Source organism: Homalodisca vitripennis, unplaced genomic scaffold (assembly GCF_021130785.1).
Source record: "Homalodisca vitripennis isolate AUS2020 unplaced genomic scaffold, UT_GWSS_2.1 ScUCBcl_5686;HRSCAF=12540, whole genome shotgun sequence".
In the NCBI taxonomy this organism is placed as follows: domain Eukaryota; kingdom Metazoa; phylum Arthropoda; class Insecta; order Hemiptera; family Cicadellidae; genus Homalodisca; species Homalodisca vitripennis.
In genome coordinates, this window is record NW_025781789.1 from 29,644 (window position 1) to 41,362 (window position 11,719).

Below are 11,719 nucleotides of genomic sequence, written 5' to 3' on the forward strand. Positions count from 1 at the left end.
CTTAATAATTTGCCAGTTGACTGTCCTCTACCACCGGGTATAGCCACAGTCAGCGAGTGTGTAAAGTATTGTAGCAAATCAAATGTTGTATAATAGTTAAAATATAAATATTCTAGTTGTATAGATGTAGTAGTTTTTTTCTACATTATAATAGTGTACAGTAAGTTATTGTCTAGTAGGTGACTGCTAGAGACTATAATGCTCTCGTAGAGGTTGTTCCCCCTATACCGATTAAGAGTTGAGCCGTAATTAACGTTTTAGATAGATGTATTTCAGTTACACTACTTTTATAGTAAATCCTGGGATAGAAACGCTCTAAATGTGTTAACTATTTTATGAGTTGTATCATAGCTAAACTGACAGTTTAGGCCTACAGTAATTTAAGCCGTTGGTTCTCAGTTTACATTTTAGTAGATAGCTTCGTACCAAAACTTTATAAAAATCTGAAGAATTGAGTTGATTTTACTAATTTTAATGTACAGACACACTACATCAATATATTTTATATTGTAACATACCAGTGTTTATAAATATTATATAATACTACAGACAAGTATTCGCACCTTAATATTTACAAGTTTATAAAATACTATTTTATAAAGAAATAGAGTATTATAAATTAATGATTATCTAGTATAAAAATGTAAATAACTTTACATTCCATGTGGTAGGTTCGTTTCTATGTGGTAAATTACTTTTATGGATATAGTGGATTTGATGGGTATAAAAAATTTGCGCAGTCGGTAGGACTCGAACCTACGCTCCCAGAGGGAATCTGATTTCTAGTACAGACGCCTTAACCACTCGGCCACGACTGCTGCTGACTTGTGGTTACTTTTGGGTGTATAAGAACATAAGTACTTGGTTATAATACTTCAAGTGTTGGTTATAATGACTGGTCTCCGGTTCGATGCCAAAGTAATTTAGAATTGTTCACATGATCTCCTTACTCTGTGTCATAGAATAACGTATTTATATATTTAAAATATTGTTACAATAAAGTTGTTATGATGTTATTTAATACAAAACGTTCAAGTTTTGTTGTAATATAATACTATTTGCCCTGAAAATTAAATACAGGAAATTGTACAATTTTACAAAAGTTTTACAAGTAGATACTCGTAAAGGGAATTAGAGTATTCATTATACTGTATGATGTCAGCTTTCGCCGTTTTAACATGTTTTTCCGTGTCTGATGGTTGTTTTTAAGTGTGTCTAACTATAAAAATATCACCTACAAAAGATTACCTTTTCGTACTTTTTACCATTTTAAACCCGTACTAGATTCTGTTTCCGCCTAAACTAGTACAACTGAAATTCAATTTCTTTATTAGAGGAAATTCCTTTATCGATTAACATACCAGATTGTGTGCCTATACAATTCATATTGGCTTTTAGCTCCTAGACTAGTTAGCTATAGGATAGCGTATTTATTAATTCTCATTTAACCATAGACATTGTTTACAAACATTCGAGCAAAACAAATTATATAGGAATACGTTTTTAAGCTTCTACTAAGCAGACGAATCCTATATATTAAACGATGTTTGATCTACAATCTGTACTACACAATCTGATAGTTAATAACACGACGTTAAAAATTTTAATGTTAAACCAAAATTATAACTTGACGAGACGGCTACGCTATGCGGCACGAAGAATTTTATTGTTACTTTTTCCAATGCCACGAGCAGTTCCATCTGCTTCCATTATTGTTTAAAATGTATTATCACTGTGTTGTCTCAGCCTCCTTCGCCGATTCTAAACAAGCGAGATTTCTGAATTTAGTTCGCGGTTTAGGTTTTGCTCTTAAAATATTGATATTACAGTACTTGCTTCTGAAGTTATATAAAATATTCCTACTGTATGAATTATTGTATTGCGCTTCGAGAACTATTTCGTCTTCATACTAGCATTTCTAATTTTGTATGGTCTAACTCTAGAGTTTTAATTTTTTCAATGGTATACAAGTATTCATAATATCAGCCAATCAAGTGTTTGCAAGAAGGTGAGAGTGACTCAGCCCATTTCAACCTTCACATAATACTCGTATTTTTCATAAATTTTAAATTTTAGTTGTACTAAAATAAGTAGTTAAATGCCTTAAAAATAGATATGACAAAAACTAGACTCTTATTATTTAATTGACTTGAATTTAATCTGTCTAGAACTTAAATATCTGTTTATTTATATTTTCGGTTCTGGGGGATATTTTTAGCACTTTAGGTCAGATTTTGACTGGTTGTGTCTATGCTTGTCTACTTTTACAAGGTAAGTATATTTTAATGGTGGAATCTTACTTAAAACTTAATTGTCAATGACAGCAGGTGGTCCTCTCTTGTATGCCTTATCGGGTGTACAGCTTGGCGTTCCACAAGGGATATTAATGACAGTATCAAACAGATGTTCTTGTGTTAACATCTAGCAGCATAGATAAAGCGGTACCTCTTGTCCCCTAAAACTTCATATTACGAAGCACAGATCATACGATCTAATGAAGTTTTAGGTACTACGTCTACGTAGCTACATCTACCGTACGGTATGCAGCTACTGAGTGAACAGCAATCTTCGATACATGGCAACCGGCTCAGAATCGTACATCCAAATTTAAATTTTCTCTTGACGTGAGTATACGTAAGTATAGTTAAGTGATTTAGAAGATAAATAAGGTAGTGTATTAGGTTCTTGGCTGGGTTAAAGTTTTTTCTAATTTCATAGTAATGAACCTCTAAAATAACTTGAAGACAGAAAAGATTGTTAATGATGATAGTTGAAAACACGTTTTAGTTTGAAACACAGGAGGAATTTTGGAAATATTTATTTCAAAACCTGTATTAGATATTCAAACATAGTTTATAACTGGAAACCAGTGCGCTAATTCACTGATTTACATAGTTTATAGTTACAAGAGCGTTTACGCGTTTCTAGAAGTGCGCTTGAAAAAGAGGGAATAACTTCTGTCACCTGAATATCTATAGATGTTTTCTCATTGAATAATGCAGTTTTAATTTATTTGCATTGTTTTGCAGATGCAAGTAAACTCGACTTTTGTGTGTGTGTATACACCTTTGTGTATAGAGCATTTACATGGAAATATTACTATACATTTATTCATTATAAAATCTACAGTTAGGTTCTAAAAATACTTTTTATGTTTAAAAATGAGTTTCAACGGAGTTTAATTCCCCGCGCGTTTATCGCAATCTGTTTCTCACTACTTACTGGCGAAAGCAGTTTTCTGTTTTTGTGTGTCTGTCTGTATATACGTTACCTTTCAAATAAGTTAACTTACGGAATAAAGATTTGGTTTTAAACTCCACCGCTATATCAAAATAGAATTTGTAAACATAGGTTTATTGTTGATCTTCCATGCTGACTCGAGCAATGAGCGCAGTTAAACTTGTTTAGTAATACATGGCTTAAGGTAAATACATTTATAATGGAATTTATTTTTATAAAATTAATTTTTTTTTAATAAACCATTATTCAAGATGTCGTATTGTAAAATAAATTAAGATTAAATTATACTCTCCAGAATATATATAGTGCACAAATTCCATATCCTTATATATAAAAGTTTTTACTTAGCCTGAATAAAAGATAACCTCAAATAATACTTTAAATGCTTACGATTCCTCATAAGGAATGACCAGCAATGTATTTAATGTATTCTGTCTTTGGGATAGGTATCTTAGACTCTTGTGATTAAAAAAATGTTTTTTAATTCTAAAAAAATGCAACAGAATATACCAAATGCACAAACTAAATAAAACTAATACTTGTGCACATTAATGATAAACTTATTTCTAATATACGTCGATAATAAATAGATAATAAATAGAGTTTATAAAAGTCACTAAAAATGTATGTGTATTACAATATAAACAGGGAAAATTACCTACGTTCATAACGTCAAGAGTTTGTTTATAACATAGCAGAAATATTCGGTTTCTCCTCCGTTCGTTGTGAAGAGCTATAGTCTATAATTTATCTCGTTCGACACTTACAAACATATAATCAGCTGTTTTTAAGGTCATTCCAAGGTCAAATAGTTCACTTCTTGACCGATTCTGAACAGAACACCTTGGTGACCAGAGGAGTTATACATGATATTGAATTCTCTCCCGCCCAAACATTGCGCATATGGCAAGAGGAGGATCGATTCCATTCCAATATTACGAGTCATGGGGGTGGAATATGATAAACTCTGAAAACATTTACTGTCCTTGATACTCGAATTCAATGTTTAAATATTTGTACGCAGTGAGATTACATCGAGTTTCGCCGTCAACAAAATAAAAGCTTACGTAACTTAAAGAAAACTCGTTCCAATTGTAAAAATTTTTTAAATTAACCCGACCAAGTATATTTATATGTATGCAGTCACGTTAACTCCGGGACATTACGTCTTGTGTACGGACGTGCTCTGTGGTACACCGGGGAGATCAGACAAGCGCGGGAAACCGCCGGCTGTCAGTCGTCTGTACTGTCGGCAACAGGTGACACTTCCCGATGCGCTCTGCCAATCCAATATTTACGCTTATAATCACTTGGAAATTTGTTATTGGCAGCAAAGTACTGTCACGAATTTTAATAAAACGGTATTGAAAGTTTTCTGATGATAATATTATAGTGAAAATACGTACAGAATAACTTGAGAAATTCGAAGCCTTCAGAAAATTACACTGATAGTGTCGCAATCACACATATTTTGACCAAGTTAAAGTGTCCGTATTAAAATTTCAATTGAACCGAAGATATTAGTTTTATAATAGTAAGATAGGGAATTAAGAATTTAATTCGTATTTTAATTTCTTGAAAACGTGATCAAAGTGTACTGTTATTAATGTACAAAACTTATTTGATTAAGTATGTGGGTATTTTAATTCGTACTTGTATTCAAAACATGAAACACAAGATAATTTATTTTAAACACATGTGACGAACTTACTAGTTTTCATAATATATAGTTTTATAGGAATACTTATTTCAACTATGTATTAGTCTAGGCTTTATATCTCATTAATTACAAACTAGTTTAACAAAGTTTACCAATTCTCGTAGAAATGGATCAGAATTCGTCAACCTTGGTGATCCCTAGAAAGTCTGTTACCTGTCGATACTATGAGTGGAGTTGACGCAGTTCAGGAAGACATTGCCAATGCGTACCTAACCTAATTTTAGGTTAGCTTCTTCGTAGTTAAGGCTAAGTGACCCCAACCATATGCCATATATGGTGACAGTCACGAGAGTACACGGGTTCGATTCTCGGAAATTTAAAACAAATTTGCAATTGGGTTTGGATTATTTTCCCTTAAAAGAAACTGCCACTAATCAACCTTTGAGTACGTTGCTTCTTTGGGACTTTGAAACATTGGTTTTTTCATTGGGAACCCATATCGCCCAATCATGTTCTGTTGAACGAGACTGCTGGATAATATATCTTCCATTTGTGTTTTTGATCAAAACAAGCAGATTTTTTAACAAAGTGTTTAGTTCATGGCCATAGGAACGTTTTTTCTGATCACTGATTTTATTTTACCACGAAACAGAAACAAATAAGCTTAGTCATACAACCTACTAACAGAAAGATAAGACTAGATCATTATATTACTTAAGACGTTCTACTTCACATGCGACACGTTGTCTAATGATAGCGACGTAAAAAACTTATTCGTCGGGCGTAGTTTATAAAGTTGAAGTTAATGCAGACCTACTCTTAGCATCAGCATATTTCAATTCAGTAACTCGATGTTAATTATGCACGAGACTGATAAGGGATAAGGAAGTATTTATGTTCTTATACACCCACAAAAGCATCTAAGTCAGCAGCAGTCGTGGCCGAGTGGTTAAGGCGTCTGACTAGAAATCAGATTCCCTCTGGGAGCGTAGGTTCGAGTCCTACCGACTGCGCAAATTTTTTATACCCATCAAATCCACTATTTCCATTAACGCAGTTTACCAAATAGAAACGAACGTACCATAATATGAAATGTTAAGTACTCTTGTCTGATTATTTTGTATATTATATACTCTTCAATTTATAATACTCTTTCATTCTTTGTAAAATACAAAGTGAATTAGGGTGCAAATTTAAATACATGTATGTATTTTTTATAGTGTTATAATATTATATGTGTATATAGAACTCAAGAATTTTGTTATATTATATAACTGATACATTAGAATTAGTAAAATCAGCATAACTTTTCAGGTTTTGAGATAATTTTGATAGAAAATCATTTCTAAAATATTAAATGGATACCAACGGTATAAACTACTAGAAACTATCTGTTTGACTATAATACAACTTATAAAATAACTATTATAAAAGTCTGTTGTGCTTCAATACTTGAAATTAACACATTCACCAGTGGCTATACCTGGTGAAAGTTAGAGAGGACAGTGACTACTGGCAATTATAGCATATTTCCGTAGTCGATGTATAAAACTCTTATACAATACCTGTTTTGCTACAATACCTGCAGTTAACACATGAACTGACTTTTGCTACACCCAGTGAAAGTTACAGAGGACAGTGACTATCGGAGAATATTCGTATTAGCATTTTTTTCCGCAGTCAACGAGTAAAATTCTTATGCAATATATGATTTTTACAATACTTGCAGTTAACGCATAAATATGTGTGGTAATAATGTACACAAATAGGTTTATTTTACATATCTACTTACTATCGACATTTCTCAAAGTCTCTTCATATATCATAGAGGCACATTCGTAATCAAACCTTTTTTGTGAGCTTTTAATTTATGAATAAGAGAAACACAGGAGCTTACTTGTATTGTGGACGAAAAGCTTTAAAATAAATAATATATGAAATTTGTAAAATGCGATGTTTAGTACTGATAGTGAGAAAGTAAAATTTTTAAACCGTTACGTGCGTTAATGTAATCTTTATACCGTTTTCACAATCTTACTAAAACATTGACTCTGGGGACAGTTTTTGGGCGCATTGTATAATAAAGTATATTTAATTTCATACACAACTTTTTATAATTTTCTGGACATTAATGAACACATTTTAATTTTGTTCATTGTAAATTCATTTCACATTTTAGTATAAAATTATTTCTAGCCGTCTTTACCACTTGAGAAACTGCTCAATGTAGGGAACTCATGAATAGACACAAGTAGATTTGTGATGTAGGATTGGCCAGTAATAACAATATTGTCCGGGGCTATTCCTGTACTCTGACAGATCCCACAGGAGTGCTTAAACTGAGCCGCAGGCCATTTACTGTCCCGATTACTCATCATAAATTGATTACTAAAGGAGTGATTCAGATTGTTCCGCTGTTGTACTTCTGTTATAAGTATTTACCTGAGAGCTATTTGTTAGAGCTATACATATTGACTTTAATCGATATTCTTATTATAGGTAGTTTGTCATTTTCCTACTTTTCATATCCCTTATCAGTCCCGTGTATAATTAACATCGAATTACTGAATTTAAATATGCCGATGCTAAGAGTAGGTCTGCATTACCTTCAACTTTATAACTACGCCGACGAATAAATATGTCGCTATGATAGACAACGTATCGCATGTTAAATAGAAAGTTAAAATTAATTTAATGATTTAGTCCTAATCTCTCTGTTAGTAAGTTGTATGACCACGCTTATTAGTTTCTGTGTCATGGCAAAAAAATCAGTGACCTTGAAGAAACTGAAAGACACATGAACGAAGTTCCCATGGCCACTAAATAAAAACTTTGTTCAAAAATCTACTTGTTTCTAGCAAAAACACAAATGGAAGATGTATTATCCAGCGGTCTCTTTCAACATAACATGATTGAGCGATATGTACTCAAAATGGAAAACCAACGTTTCAAAGACCCAAAGGAGCAATGTCCTCAAAGGTTTGATTAGTGGCAGTTTCGTTTTAAAGGAAAAACGATTCAAATCCAGTTATAAATTTGTTTAATCTTCCCGAGAATTGAACCCGTGTACTCTCGTGACTGTCACCATATATGGCATATGGTTGGGGTCACTTAGCCTTAACTACGATAAAGCTAAAAGTAGGTTAAGTACGAGGTTTGTGGGTAAATAGCACCGCATGGGCAATGTCTTCCTGAACTGCGTCAACTCCACTCATAGTATCGACAGGTAACAGACTTTCTAGGGATCATTAAGATTGACGAATTCTTCTCATCCATTTATATGAGAATTGGTAAACTTTGTTAAACTAGTTGTAATTAAAGGGAGTTAAAGCCTATCCAATAGTTAAAATAACTTCTTTTAATTACGTATTAACGTTGTTAAAAGAAGTATTCCTCTATAATTATTATATTATGAAAACTAGTAAGTTCGTCACATGTGTTTAAAAGAAACGATCTTATGTTTTGATGTCTATTTTTGTTTCACGTTTTGAATACAAGAATTACGAATTAAAAATACCCACATACTTAAATAAATTTGTTGTGTAATTGAATAACAATATATTTTGATCGCGTTTCAAGTAATTAAAATAAGAATTGGATTCTCAATTCCCTACCTTACTATTTTAAATCTAATAACAACGGTTGAATTGAAATTTTAATACGGACACTTTAAATTGGTCGAAATACGTGTGTGTGCGCGAAAATAACAGTGTAATTTTCTGCAGGCTTCACATTTCTCACGTTTTCATAAGTTATTCTGTACGCATGTCCTTTAAAATATTATCATCAGAAAACTTTTAAGATCGCTTTATTAAAATTTGAGACATTACTTTGCTGCCAATAACAAATTTCCAAGTGATTATAAGCGTAAATATTGGCAGAGCGCATTGGGAAGTGTCACCTGTTGCCGACAGTACAGGACGACTGACAGCTGCCGGTTCCCGCGCTTGTCTGATCTCCCCGGTGTACCACAGGGCACGTCCGTACACAAGGCGTAATGTCCCGGAGTTAACGTGACTGCATACATATAAATATACTTGTTCGGGTTAATTTTAAAAATTGCTATCATTAGAACGAGTTTTCTTTAAGTTACGTAAGCTTTTATTGTGTTACCAACGAAAACTCCATGTAAGCTCACTGCGCACAAATATTTAAACATTGAATTCGAGTATCAAGGACAGTAAATGTTTCAGAGCTTATCATATTCCACCCCCAGGACTCGTAATATTGGAATGGAATCGACCCACCTCTTGCCATATCCGCAATGTTAGGGCGGGAGAGAAGTCAATATCATGTATAACTCCTCCGGTCACCTAGGTGTTCTGTTCAGAGTCGGTCAAGAAGTGAACTATTTGACCTTGGAATGACCTTAAAAAACAGCTGATTATATGTTTGTAAGTGTCGAACGAGATAAATGGTAGACTATATAGTGCAGTCATTGAAGCGAAAAATACGGTCTTACCTCCGAATTTTTTTACTGTGAACCGATTTGCATGAAATTTTGGATTTAGGCTCATCTTACCCTTAACTTTAAAGTGAAAATGATCTGAACTCCGCCTATGATTTTTAAGGGGTGTAAACAACCCCTTAATGGAAAAATCGACATTGAGCCATTTTATCGCTAGAAAACATGTTTAATAGTAAGTGGTGAAATTTTAAAGTGTTTTATAACACAATTGCCTCATATTAAAATCATTTTCAACCCCTTGAACATCTTAACAACCTTGCAAACAAACCCCTAAATTGAAAAAATAGCAAAAAAATACTTTGGTATGATATAAAAAGATGTAAGTATAGAGTTAGTAAGATTTTATATTTTCTATAATAATTATCAAATTTTTAACCCCCTTTCACCCTTGAAAAACTACCCCTTGATAAAAAAATTGTTTAAACATTTTTTTTATAAAATGAAAAGGATTTAAATATTATTCCACACTCTCGAAAATGATTATCATATTCTTAAGCTTTTCTACCCTTAAAAACCCCTAAATTAAAAACAGTAAATATATATGATTACATATTATTTAAAAATAATTTAATTTAGAGTAAAAAATTGCCATTTATTGGAAAAAAATATTTACAAATTATACAAAATTTACTCAAATGTGTTATATATACATATAAGAAAGTTGGTATGTATTCATGCCCACGTTTCCAAAATAATATGAGCCATATTATGTATATATATACACATTACAATAGTTTTGGGTCTCTATTATACTGCGTACTTTCACATTGCTCCAAATATTCACAGTCCGAAATTTTCAGTTACTAAGTAGAAAAAAATATGATTATAAGTTTTTTTGACCATAACTCCATTCAATTTTCATGCTTTCACAATTTATAAAAAACACATTGGTTAAAGTTAATTAAAAAGACCTTACAAACAATATCCTTTATTGCAATATATAGTTAAAAAACCTTTTTCTCAAACAATGAAGGGTTTTTTTTTAAAGGGGCCTATTAAGAGACGAGGCTGTGATTGCGCTGCGCCACGCGCTTCTTTAAAACAATCCATTATTTCCAGTCAATTTTTGTTTTACAGAAGAATCAAAAAAAATCCAAATTGTTTGTCAGACCAGAAATATACCTTACATTTTTCATACCTTACACTTTTATTTCGTATGGTGTCGTCATTTTTTGGATATTATTGAAAAAAGGTGGTTTTTTTTTTTAATTTGAAAAATATTTTTTTAATCGGTGACTTTTTTGAAAAAATATGTGGTCCTGAAGCAGGCAAAAACTGACTTAAAAATCTATTAAAACTCTTCCATAATAAAGTTGATTCTAGGCGGAATACGATTAATTATATTTATAATTTTGGTGGAAAATGTGGCCACTTTATGAAACCCATTGGATTTTTTAAAAAAAAAAACATTAGATGCTCCTCTTTATTTGCAAATACAGCCTCACTTATTTTTTACGTTGCAAAAGGTACTTTTATTAAGAGTTGCCTCATTTTAATAGCTTATTTCAAGCACTATTATTAAAACTCTTTTTTTTTAGACTAGAATGCCTGAAAATGCATTCTGACTTTGCCGCTTAGATGGCATTGACCAACATCGTAGTTAAATTTCAGGAACTCAAAATTAAAAAAAAACTGCTTTCGATTTTTAATATCTAGCTTTAATATTGCACTATAGAATACTTTATTAACAAACAAAATTGTTCTATTGTTCTTACCTGCTACAATTGTGTTCCTTATTATAATTTTCGAATTAATATTTATAAAACGTATATCTTTTTGGGGAAGATATTTGCAAAAAACCGACCGAAAAAAAACGTTTGAAAGACAATTGCGAATTTTCCAATTGCCAATATACTTGAATGAAAAGTATTGGATTTTTCGAAAGAAGAAAAAAGAAAACGTTATAGATGATTTTTTTGCTTAAATATTAGGCCTTTTATCGATATACGAGGTTATTTTGAAAATAAGGAAATTAATTCACTTCCCCGAGAAGGGGCTGGGGTGGGCAACCACCACCCCCCAGGGTGGTGGTTGGCGGAGTTCCAAATTTCCATTTTTAACTTTTGAAGTTAAGGGTTTTTAAGATGAAACCTAATTCCAAAAATTTTATGCAAATTTCGGTTCCACAGTATTAAAAAAAATTCGGACCAACAAGAGCTTCAATGACTGCCCACTAAATAGCTCTTCACAAACGAATCGGAAGAAGAAACCCCGAATAATTTCTGCTATGGTTATAAACAAAACTCTTGGAACGTTATGAAACGTAGGTAATTTTCCCTGTTTATATTGTCAATACACATACTATTTTTACGTGACCTTTATTCAAACTCACATTTATTATTGAATATGAA

The 11,719-nt window shown here is 32.1% G+C and overlaps 2 non-coding genes across 2 annotated transcripts; one reads left to right on the plus strand and one right to left on the minus strand.

The window, feature by feature from the left end:
• Positions 1–735: 735 nt before the first annotated feature.
• On the minus strand, positions 736–818 carry Trnas-aga. Its single transcript has one exon. It is a non-coding gene; the product is annotated as a tRNA-Ser (tRNA).
• Positions 819–5,831: 5,013 nt separating this feature from the next.
• On the plus strand, positions 5,832–5,913 carry Trnas-aga. Its single transcript has one exon. It is a non-coding gene; the product is annotated as a tRNA-Ser (tRNA).
• The last annotated feature ends 5,806 nt before the right edge of the window (positions 5,914–11,719 follow it).